Genomic DNA, 12,711 nt, shown 5'->3' with positions numbered 1-12,711 from the left:
TGAAATCAATAAATACTAAGAAGGTTTAAAAACAGAATTTTGTGATTCTATTTGAAATTAAATGTCATCAATACCTCAAAACTTGAAAAAAGGAAAATCACAGTAATATAAAAATATTTAGAATAAAAGAAAATCTTAATTGGTATATATCACATGGCTTCTAAATTTAAAAAATCACTAGCACATTCTGAAATGGAAAGTGAATTGTAAAATTACCATTGTCCTTAAAAAAAAAAAAAAAATGGAGCTAGAAAGTCAATATGATGAAGGTGTAAGTGACTTTGCATCATTCTAATTCACCTAATCTAAAACCATAATAGTCATTTACAACCGATAAGCCCAACTCTTTGTATATTTCTAACATTTTTGTTTTACTGCTGGTATCAAATACAGTCCCCCCCCCCCCTTTTAACATAAAAGGGCTAGGAAAATATTGTATTATCCCTCCTTGAGTATATGAGTCAGGTATGTCAGAACATAACTCACTGTTCTTATTTGGCTCAAAAATTTGATTTTGTTTTTCTAAGGCTAGACTCAAACTCTTCAAGACTTCAGAGTCCATAAATTTTCAGTACAACAACTGGCTCTAAGCTACAATGTAAGCTCCTTTAGGAAACAGACCGTGTTTTAAAACATCTGTTTACCCCTAGCACTGATCTACTCTATCTAGTCACAGTAGAAATTTTAAAATAGTAGAAATTCATTTATAGCAAACTGTAAAAAAGGTTAATTAACTTGTATTTTCTTAGAGAGGTCTATCTTTAATTTATAATCCAGTATTCTTGTTACAAAATAGATTTACTTCATAAATCCCAAATAATTTAAGGACTACAGTTAAAATATAGAGGGGGAGAGTATAAACCTGCTCTGAAAAAAGTGTAAAAACAAAAAACTTGTATATCAACAGAGAAAGAAATAACTTCTGATGTTCTAATTTTCTAATTTTTGTTGCAGTCTGAAAGAAGACAAAATTAAGCTAGAAATTTATAACATAAAACAAGCCTAATAAACATTGTTATTCAGATCTGGCTTAATACTTAAGAGTCTGCCATTACTAGCTCCTTACTGAAAATGTTCCTCACAAAATACAAATTATTTTCTTTTATAAAATTCCTGAAGAGTTTCACCACCTCCACCACCACCACCACCACCCCCGATCCTCCTCCTCCTAAGTAGATTACTTCTGGAACTAAAATAAAATGACATTTAACATGAAATTAAAAGATCACTTACTACATTATATAAATAATTGGTCTTTCCAATTCTTTTTAATCTCTGTGAGCAAGTGCAAGCATCATTCATTTTCTGTCTTTATGCTTTTCCCTCTAATTTCCAAAGAAAATGCAGCATCAATAACTCCAAATTTGCTTGCTTTAGTATTAATTTTCCTGGCACACTAACTCCAACAGGATTCATTATAAAGTTGATATCTGCAGTTCTTGTTAAAGTACTGTCAACTAAATGAAACTACTAAAGGCAAAATTTAAAGATACATACAAGAAAAAATTTTAAAGGTTCACATTAAGAATGATAAACTAGTCAATCAAAAAGAAAACCTTTAATACAGTGATAAAAAAACAATGTCTGGCATTAAGGATGGACATAGAGTGGAATGGAATAGACAGCCCAGAAATAAACTCTCACATACATGCTCAGCTGATTTTCAACAAAGGGGCCAAGACCATTCAATGAGGAAAAGACTTCTTAGAAAAACAAAAAAATGGTGCTGGGAGAACTGGATATCCATATGTAAAAAAAATGAAGTTGGACCCTTACCTTAAAGCACACACAAAAATAAACCTAAAATGGATCACAGATCTAATTTAAAAGCTAAAAGTATAAAACTTTTACATAAAAACATAAGAGCAACTCTTCATGACCTTGGATTTGGCAATGGTTTCTTAAATATGACACCAAACCACACAGCATAAAAAGAAATAAACCAATTCGAGTTCATCAAAATTAAAAACTTTTTTGGATCAAGGGGTACTATGGAGAGTGAAAAGACAACCCATGGAAAGGAGTAATATTTGCAAATCATATCTTTGAGTAGGGTTTAATGCCCAGGATACATAAAGAAAAGGCTCCCACAAATCAGCATCAAAAAGATAACCCAATTTAAAAAAGCACAAAAAACCTGAACAAACATTTCCCTAAAATAAACACATGAGAAGGTACTCAATATCATTAATCATCAAGAAAATGCACATCAAAACCACAGTAAGATACTACTTCACATCCACTAGGATGGCAATGAACAAATAAATGGAAAAAAACAATTGTTGGCAGGGATGCGGAGAAACTGGAATCCTTGTACTTGGCTAGGAAGAATGTAAAATGGCGCAGCCACTAGGGAAAACAGTGCGGCAGCTCCTCAAAGTTTATTAGAGTTACCATATGACCCAGCAATTCCACCCCGAGGTATATACCCAAAAGGATTAAAAATGGGGACTTAAACAGATATCTGTAAGTCAATGTTCATAGCAGTTTTCACAATAGTAAAAGGTAGAAATAATAAACAGATTATTCTTTTACCAACATACAATGGAATATAATTCAGCCATAAAAAAGAACAAAATTCTGATAGAGGCTACAAAACGGAATGAACCATGAAAACATCTTAAATAAGTCAGACATAAAAGGAAGGACAAATACGATTACACTCATGTGACATTATCTAGAATATTGACATTCATAGAGACAGTAAGTAAAACAGAAGTCACCAGGGGCCAGGAGAAAGGAGAATGGGGAAGCGTTGCTTAACGGGTACAGAATTTCTTCTTGGGATGATGAAACAGTTTCACAAATAGATGGTGATGATGGTATATGACGTTTGCAATGTACATAATGCCACTGAATTATACACTTATTAAATATGGTTAAATATTTAATATGGTTAAAATGGTAAATTTTAGGTTACATATATTTTACCACAAGTCTTAAAAAATAAAAGAGGAAAGATCTTAACTGCACACACAAACCTGTACGCACAAAACACCACAATGTGTCTTCTGCTTTTATCAAGTGGCACAAAACCAATCGCTTAACATGCTGTTTTCTATTCAGAAATGCTACTATTTTCCAAAAACTAATAAAGAACTTCTGTTTCATAATAAACTTAATCCTAAATTATATTTGATGTTCCTCATCCACAAAAGTAGAGCCTTATCATATATTTAGAGGCAACATGTTAACCATAAAACAATCATGTTTTATCACCATGCAGGATAGCTGTAAGAAAAACAACTTTAAAAAAAAATGTTATTTATTTATTTTGAGAGAGGGAGCGCACACATGTACATGAGAGCAGGGAGGGGCAGAGAGAGAGAATCCCAAGCAGGCTCCATGCTGTTAGCACAGAGCCCTATGCAGAGCTCAAGCCCACGAAGCGTGAGATCTTGACCGGAGCAGAAATCAGGAATTTGGACGCTTAACCGACTGAGCCACCCAGGTGCCCCTAGGAAACCAACTTTTTTGTGGATAGGCTCTAATTTTTAGAAGAGAGATGAACAACATCACAAACTAAACCAAAACATGACAACACAAAAACGACAAGAAATGTAAAATACAAGCAAAAGGTAAAGTTTAGTTCATCAAAACAAGTTCACAAGAAATGGCCACAGGAAAACCAGTGAATACAGGCCAGTGCGGCAACATTCCCCTGTGACTATGCCAGTCTTCTTTGTCCACTTCTTGCCAGCAAGTATTCTGTCTTGCCATGATCACTGCCACTGCTATTCTCAGTGAAAAAAAAAGAAACCAAATGTGGACTTTACTTATACAAAGGATTAATAATCATTAAGAATTCACTGGTTTTCCTTCCTGCCTCTGTTAAAATATTTTCTAAAGAATACTGATATTCTCAGCATATGGTTACTGGTAAGTGGCTGGTCAGCTTCTACTTAAAAAGGAAAGCCATTTGAAAATTCTAATGTTGCAGTTCAACTGGGTTTTGATGCATTGAGAATGTTGTTCCAAAGGGAATACAGACCCATAAAATGAAAAGAAGAAATCCCAGAGCCCTTGTGATATCTAGTCATTCTTTCAAACTAATCATAGACTCTGATAAACTGAAAATTAATATACCGAATTAATAAAACAATTTCCATGGAGGCTATCAAGTGAAAGCAATGTAATTCCAGTTTAAAATAATTGTAGTACAAGGAAAATTCCATTAAGCAAATTAGAATCTTTGAGTGTTTTCCGTGTTATGTTTAGATGCTGGCTAGCAAACATCTGTAAGTTGTCCTAGGCTCACTGATAAAAGGTACTTGCAGCTCCTCCTTTAATAGCTATCTATATGTACACAGTAAACAGTGTTTATTTCGATCCAAACTAAGAGATATAATTTTTAATGCGTTCATCGACCAGACTTCTTTTGAGTTATTTTCACTGATGCATGCCACAGTGGTCTCTAACCTATTATGTTTCTCACCTTTTTCCCATGTACTTCAGATATGTGGACATAGTGAAGTTACAGAAGCCTGAAAGAGGTCAGGTCTGGTGCCAAGACCACTGGAAAGAGGCCAGAGAGCCCGGGAGGCCAGTTGGCCAAAGCCTGTTAGGCTAGGCTAGGTCAATCTTCCCTCCTTACAAAGATAATTAGGATTAAACGAAAACCCTGAAATCTAGATCATTTGGCATAGACGTTTTAATTGATACTGAAGCTGGATGATAGGTATGTGTTAGTTTTATGGATGGGTGAAATTTTTGCAGTAAAAAGTTAAAATAATTAAATTGGCATATTCTACATATGAAACAGATTACTATGGTTCAGGCTTTAAGATGTAAAATTGTGGGTGATACAGCAGAGAGAATTATCCCTATTTTTCTGGCACAGACAACCACCTCATTTCTTCACTGTTACATACAGCAAATTTATGTTCAAATTCATTATGTTTTCTAACTATAACTCAAAATGCCAGCCTACAGAAGTCATTAATAAATTTGACCACATAACAAATTTTTTTTTTTTAATTTTGGAATGGCAAAAAACACCATAAGCAAAGTCAAAAGGCAAATGAGAACACTGGGAGAAAATATCTGCAAACATATGTAGCAAATAAAGAGCTAATGCTCCTAATATACAAGGACTTTAATAACTTTTGGAAAAAAAGACCAAAAATCCTAAAGAAAAATGGAAAAAAAGACATGTATAGATATTTATGTATGCCTATATATATATATATATGAGTCATATATCTGAAAGATATAAACTTAACACGTAAGAAATATGCACCTTAAAACCTCATTAAAATACTATTTCTTCACCCTTCAGATTGACAAAAGTTAAAAGTTTTGACAATACGTTCTCTTTGTAAGGCCGCGGAAAAACAGGTGCTCTCATATACTACTGGTGGCAATGCAAACCAGTACAGGTGCAGTGGAAGGGGACTCGCTAACGTGTAGCAAAACTGAATGTCCATTTACCTGCTGAGTCAGGTACCTGAGGTCCACCTCCAACAGTAAAAAAAACACGCACGAGGTTGTTCATTGCAGTACTCTAAAACTGCAAAATGACTGGATAACCAAACACAGAAGACAAGACAAATAAACTTGCATACATACACACAGAAGAATGATGAGGATCTCTGTGAACTGATACAGGGTATATTTTTCAGTGAAAACAGCTAAGTGCCAAAGTATTTATACAGACAGCATGCATGCTTGTGTTAGAAAAAAAGGAAATAAGAAAAAATACATGTCTGCTTATTGTTGCAAAAGAAATATTGGAAGGATAAACAAGAAACCAATGAAGTTAGTTATCTATAAGGGTGGGGTGTTGTTTTGGGTTGTTTTTATGGTGGTATAGGTGAAACAATTCTGAAATCATTTTAGATGATACTCATTTAGGGTAAATGAATAAAAATGCTAATATTGTTAAGTGCCAGTGTTCTCACTACACAGAAAGGGAAAACAGAGAAATCTGTGAACTAATACTTCTAAAATATATATCCATGTTCAAACATATATCCATGTTATATGAGCACATGCATGCAAATGTGTATACACATATATATGTTTGTACATATAAAGATACATATATTTTCTAGCTTTGTCCCCTAATAAAGGGCCCAGAAGCAAAGATATCCGGCAGCAACATACATACTAAGTGTCCAGATCTTGGCTCCTATTATAATTTCCCAACCCCCACTCCTAGGAGAAATGACTCATTCTAGGGACAGAGAAGATACAAGAGGAGTCTTATTAATGATGAAAATAATGAAGTACTTGAAAAGTAAAAAATAAAAAATGTAAAAGGATACAGGAGCCAGCACGGAGAAAGAGGATCTTACTAGTGAGATTTGGGACAATTTGAGAACCAAAATATTTAAGAACGGTAATGAATTATTAATCATTGAGAAACAAACAGGAATCCAGAAGTTCAATAATTAAAATATAGATAGATTTTAAAAAGAGCTCTTATTTGAATAGAATGTTGAGTAATCACTGGTAAAAGTAGGGGAAGTACTGGAGTTGGAAAAAATCATCATGTAACAACCACACCAGTAACAAGTGGTTGAAACAAGTTATCAGTAGACCCTATGCAAAGGGGATGAAATTTGGATGAAAAGGAGGGTATTTTAATTGTCTTAAAGTATCTCCTCACAGATTCCTTATTAATTGTAAGAGAGTATAGTAACTATATAGTGAAGGAATCAGACAATGAAACAAACAGGTGGTCAAAATGTGTACCAAAATGAGGAACAGATGGGCTCTGTATACCTCCAGATATGATGTGCTAAGAAAGACACAACCCTTATGTAGTATTTCATCCAGGAATGCATAACCTGAATCTTATCAAGAGGAAACATCAGATAAACTGAAGTTAAGGCACACTGTTAAAAAGAAAAAAGTTGGGGGGCGGGGGGGAAGGGGATAACTATGTTCTCTGAAAATGACAATGTAATAAAGGACAAAGAAAAGTTGAAGACCTGTTACAGATTAAGAGATACTGAAGATATGACATCTATGCAATATGGGATCACAGACTAAATTCCGTATTGGAGGGGAAGAAGTCTGCTTATTATAAAACACATTTGATCAACTGACAAAATGGGAAAATGGCAGATTAGATTAAAGTAATACAGCAATGCTAAATCTACTAAAGTTTTTTAAGACTGCTCTATATAAGATTATCCTTATCCTTGGGAAACCCACACTAAGGTATTTAGGACTAAAGGGCTATGATATGCTCAATGTAACTTTCAAAATGATTCAATGAGAAGAATACATACATGCATGTATATTTATACATATATACACAGAAACATTCACAAAGTGAGTAATAAAGCATTTGGGACAAAAGGTTAACAGGTAAATCTGAACAGAGGGCACATGGATGGTCTTTATATTATTTTTTTGGTCTTTTTATTATTTTTGCAACTTTTCTACAAGTTTGAAATTCTTAAAATTATGTTCAAAAATCTAACACATTATTTTTCTCCCTAAATTTTATTTTTTCTTCTATAATTTCTACACAGCTAAGCAGGAAGAGAGTTAACTAGTCATCCAGGTAGAAACTTGGCAGTTAACCTAGACTACCTGATGGTTTCAGTTCATTTCCTTCCTTTCCTTCAACTCCCACACTCAAAGGGAGCATATCATAAAAGAGTATCTTTTATATTTGTCGTTTTTTCTCTAATAGTGAATAGGGTTAGGAAAAATTATTCAGCATCTCCCATTAGATTTACTGCTACAACCTACTAGCGATCCCCCTTCCATCAGTCCTCACTCTAAACCACTCTCCACACTGCTAGAGAGTGCCCAAGCCCAAATCAAATCTAATCATGTCACACTGTATTTCTCACTTGGTCCTGAACATAGGTAGGAAAGCACTTCCTAGATCAACTTAAGAATCCCAACACTGATAAAATGTATTACTTTGGATCTTAAGAAGCAAGTAAGCAAAAATTACTGCCTAGAGGCTTAAAACCTAGTATAACAAAATTGTAAACTTAGTCATGAAAAAACTGCAGGGTCTTGCTGGACCCAATCATAAACTAACTGCTATGAAGCAGTATCTTAGACAAGTAACACGGGATAAGACCTCTGGAAACAGTAGAGGTCATTAAAAGCAAGGAATGAAAGAAAAAGGTAGGAAACAGAAGGAAGGGTAGGGTAGACTAACTAAAGGTAGGGGAAGGATAAGTAGTGAAGGTAAGGGAAAGAAAAGGGAGAAAAAAGACTATTCTCTAGGGTTTCATAGTAAAACAGATTTCTCTCATATTAAAATATCAATATTTTGAGAATTAACTAGCCCTCTCTCAATTTTTCCTAATTGAAAAGCAAACTGAACATAATCAAAGTTACTTATGTCTTTGTGAACATCTGACATTTTATCAGAAGTTACTTGAAAGCAATATTATTCATCATCAAAGTATATTCTATGAGTACTAAAAATATTTATAAACAAACACAGAACCATGTTTCTACCACTTTCATTTTGTAGATTCTTTAATTTTTCAGTTCAAGGCATCAACATGTAACTACACATAAAACTGCATATATATTTTATACGTATATATTGCATACAAAAGTTATAAAACTGAAGCTTTCTCACTTATGGTATCTATACAATTATTCTAATACATATAGACACAGGCAAGGCATAAAATCATGACTCCAAATTTTCCCTTAGAAATTTGCAAGAAGCAGTACAATACATTAATATACCCCTTTACTTCCATAGAAAACCTCGTAACATACAAAAGGTCTAATGCACACAACCTCCTTTGTTTTTCTAATAGCAGCCAAGTTGACCTGGGCTCACTATGCCTCTCTACAGTCAGTGCAGAAAATTCAAAGACTTTTTCATTCATTCAACTACTCAGCCAAAACACAACAAGCACCTATCCCTCTAGGTACTGGGTACTATGATTCCACAACCCTCTCCTCTCTTTGCCAAGTAAATTGCCTGCTACTATCCCTTGGTGTCATACGAATTCCCTTTATTCCCTTTAACCTCTTTCTTTTCTTGTTCTTTTCCCAACTTCTGCTCCATTAACCTGAAAGAAACCTTCCTTATTCTCATTTGCTAACCTCAACCCAGTAATAACTACTTCCAGTCACTATTCAATTCCCCTATAAATTTTATCATATGTATCTCATGTGGCTTCCTGCTCTATGACAGGAATTATTTTCCAGTTTCACTAGACAGGCACCAGAAAGGGATAAATGCAGAATGTGGATTGCTACAAAAATATTATTCTGGACTCTCTTAAAAAGGTCACTATCATTAAAAAAAAAAAAAAAGAAGAAGAGAGAGAAAGGAGAAACTAATTTGGATTTTTAAAGAGTAGAGAGATACAAGCAAGTGTAATATGTGGACCTTAACTAGATTGTTGTTTGAAAAGATCTGTAAAAGAAATCTTGGGGATAACTGGAGAATTTGGATAGGGACTGGATTTAACATGACAGTACTGAATTATTGTTATTTTGTTAACCCATGAGAAAAATATAATGGTCACACAGAGGAATGTCCTTATTTCTAGGAGGCACACGCTGAAGTATTTACAGGTGAAGTATTATGATGGCTGAAATTACTTTCAAATGGTTCAGCAATGCCACCTCTCCACCCTGAAATGTATATAAACACAATGACAATGTATGTGGCAAAACACTGGCAATTATTGAGTCAAGATTGAAAGTATTTGGATATACACTATAGTTTCCATTAAACTTTTCTGCAGGTTTAAAATTTTCAAAATGCAAACTCTGGTCTAAAAGGAGAGGGATAAAACCACTGAGAAATCTCCACTGTTTCTAGATTTCTTGTTTTTTCGAAAGAGCAGAAATAAGAAATTTCCCATTGGTCTACAAAATGCTAACTGATAAATCTTAAAATGGGTTACCACTCTAGCCAGGTTGTAAAGATACACAAAATTACGACCTTTTCTTTTTCCTATATAAACAAATGTATTCTACATCACCAGTACTTTAAACTTATGTTACCAAAGATGAAAATCTGTGGTGGTGCTGCACAACTCTTTCCTTAAACTATGTAGTTTACAGTCTCCATCAGAACATCTTATATTGAGGTAAACAAAAGGTCATGAAACAAAGTATATTTTCATAATCTGTGAATTATTTGTATGTACCTTACACAATCTCATAGATATGCTTTTCCTTTCTGCTAATTCTGTGATAGTTTTTTATTCTTGAAAGATCCTACCACTCTCAGAGGCCCAGCTCTTTGGCAAAACATGCAGAAAGGAGTGTAATGAACCTTAAAAAAAAAAAAAAAAAAAAAGAGGCTGACAGCACCACATTTTTCGCTGGAATACACATCACAGAGGGCGCTGTTTAAATACTTTTAGGACCTGGGGCACCTGGCTGGCTCAGTTGGAAGAATGTGCGACTCTTGGTCTCAGGGTTGTGAGTTCGAGTCCCACACTGGGTGTAGAGATCACTTAAATAAGTAAAACTTTAAAAAATATTTTTAGGACATATGATTCTTCAAACTACAGTTATCATATGACTAAAATATTCATTCACTGAATTCAGAGACCATTTTCCACCATTAAATTAGACCAGGGGCACCTGGGTGGCTCAGTCAGTTAAGCGTCCAACTCTTGATTTTGGCTCAGGTCATGGTCTCACAGTTGTTAGATTGAGCCCTGCGTTGGGTTCTGTGCTGGGTATGAAGCCTGCTTGAGATTTATTCTTTCTCCCTCTTTCTCTCCCCCTGCTGCCTCTCTCTTGCTTGTGCTCTCTCAAAAAAACAAAACAAAATAAAAAAAACCTTAGACTTCAACTACACTCCCATTCCAGATTCACAAACTAGGAGCTGTGGAAAATAAGACTGCCACAAAATCTCAATACCCATAAACATAAGAAAAAGCAAAGAGCTTATTCAAATCAATAAACTTAAAACATAATAAAACTTAAAATCTCAAAAATTTTCTCATGGATTTTCTTTCCTAGCAAGTTAGAATTTAGAATGTGATAACCAAGATAATTAGCTATTGGGGGCCAAGAGCTGGCCGAACTTAACACCCACAACTGACCACTACACACTAATTAAGAAAGCAAAGGAAACCATTTGGCAAAGAGAAACAAAACAAGAATATAAGCAACTCCAGAAAAAGAAATGGAGACAAGTGACAAAAACACTCAGTTCTTCAGTTCTGTACTTCTTGTACCTGAATTGTACAGTATTTGGTATCAGGGTAATTATTCTCAAAATTATTTTCTAAAACAAAACAAAACAAAGTTATAGACATCTATGTGGGTACAGAACTTCCAAAGGAAACAAAATAGCAAACTAAATATCAAAAATATAATGGGGATATAGCAAAGCCTGGGATTCAATTACTCACAAATCAATAGATTCTTCCTGAAAATAGAATACTAACCTTACACAGGGTCACCTGAGAAGACAGAATAAATCATTCTGCTCCAAACATTTTTTATTAGCACACGTTTTCTTACTTTCTTAACAGTATAATTAAATGCCTGAAACTCAAGTTTAATATAATGAATATTCACAGGCTACTGTCTTCAAATATAAATTCAGATATAAGAAGAATGTTTCACCTTCTTTTACAGAAAAGAAATAAGTGATGTCATTCCTCATGTATAAGAGAAGCAGGACAGCAGAGTAGGTGAATGCCTGACCCTGGAGACAGATTCCTAGGTTTGAATCATGGCTCTGCCATTACCTCATCCTGTGACTGTGGGCAAGTACTTCTAGTGCCTGTTTCTAACAGCATAAAAATGAGTAAAATAATAGAATTAATCTCACAAGATTGTGGTGAAGAATAAATGATGTAATACGTGAAAAACCGAGGAAACAGTAAATGTACACTGCTATTAATATTATTATCTATTATCATTAACTATTATTCAAGGGAAGGGGTGGATTTCATTTACCTATGATATTACATATATATTTTTTTAACGTTTATTCATTTTTTGATAGAGACAGAGTGTGAGTGGGGGAGGGGCAGAGAGCAAGGGAGACACAGAATCCGAAGCGGGCTCCAGGCTCTGAACTGACAGCACAGAGCCTGACACGGGGCTCGAACTCACGGACCGTGAGATCATGACCTGAGCCGAAGTCAGCCGCTTTAAACGACTGAGCCACCCAGGTGTCCCTACCTATGATATTATAAAAGTGAATTCCTTGAACAAGAATTCTTTAGCAGGCATAGGAAATGAAAAACATAAAACTGATCAAAAAACCAGGGGAGACAGGGTGCCTGGGTGGTTCAATCAGTTAAGCATCTGACTCTTGATTTCAGTTCAGGTCATAATCTTACAGTCGTGAGACCGAGCTCCTGGGCTCAGCGCTGAGCCGGATGGGCTCAATGCTAGGTGTGGAGACGGCTTGAGATTCTCTCTCCTTCTCCCTCTGTCCTTCCCCCGCTTGTGTTTATGCACACTCTTTCTCAAAATGAATAAACAATATATATATTATAGATATATAATATGTATTTTAAAAATAAAAAAAACAGGGGAGATAAATTTAAGCCCACATAAAAAACTTAATTCTATCACATGGCCTCTCCACCAGTAAACTAAGAACTGTTCTTTAATGGGGGACAGCTCGCCTTTTCCTAAGATTTTGTAAAAGCTTTCCTTCAACAACCTCTGACCCTAAAAGGAAGCCCTTATTCCTGAATACCCACTTAGATACAGCAAAGCATCAGGCTAATCCACTGATGTTGGAAGAAGGTAAAAATATTTGAAAAGATTTTTTTTTGACAT

The 12,711-nt window shown here is 34.8% G+C and overlaps 1 protein-coding gene across 13 annotated transcripts in view; it reads right to left on the bottom strand.

Annotated features, from left to right (window-relative positions):
• The window catches only part of WDFY3 (WD repeat and FYVE domain containing 3), a 276,232-nt gene that overhangs the window by 224,801 nt on the left and 38,720 nt on the right, over positions 1-12,711 (bottom strand). For 3 of the 13 annotated variants that reach the window (XM_027059971.2, XM_027059983.2, XM_053217162.1), the window contains exon 3: positions 10,101-10,228. The exons of the other annotated variants lie outside the window; for them this stretch is intronic. The gene's annotated coding sequence lies outside the window, so the exon portion shown is untranslated. The remainder of the gene's footprint in view (positions 1-10,100; positions 10,229-12,711) is intronic. 13 annotated transcript variants of the gene reach the window in all.

This window comes from Acinonyx jubatus, chromosome B1, assembly GCF_027475565.1.
Source record: "Acinonyx jubatus isolate Ajub_Pintada_27869175 chromosome B1, VMU_Ajub_asm_v1.0, whole genome shotgun sequence".
Classification (NCBI taxonomy): Eukaryota; Metazoa; Chordata; class Mammalia; order Carnivora; family Felidae; genus Acinonyx; species Acinonyx jubatus.
This window is presented reverse-complemented; position numbering and strand designations above follow the sequence as displayed.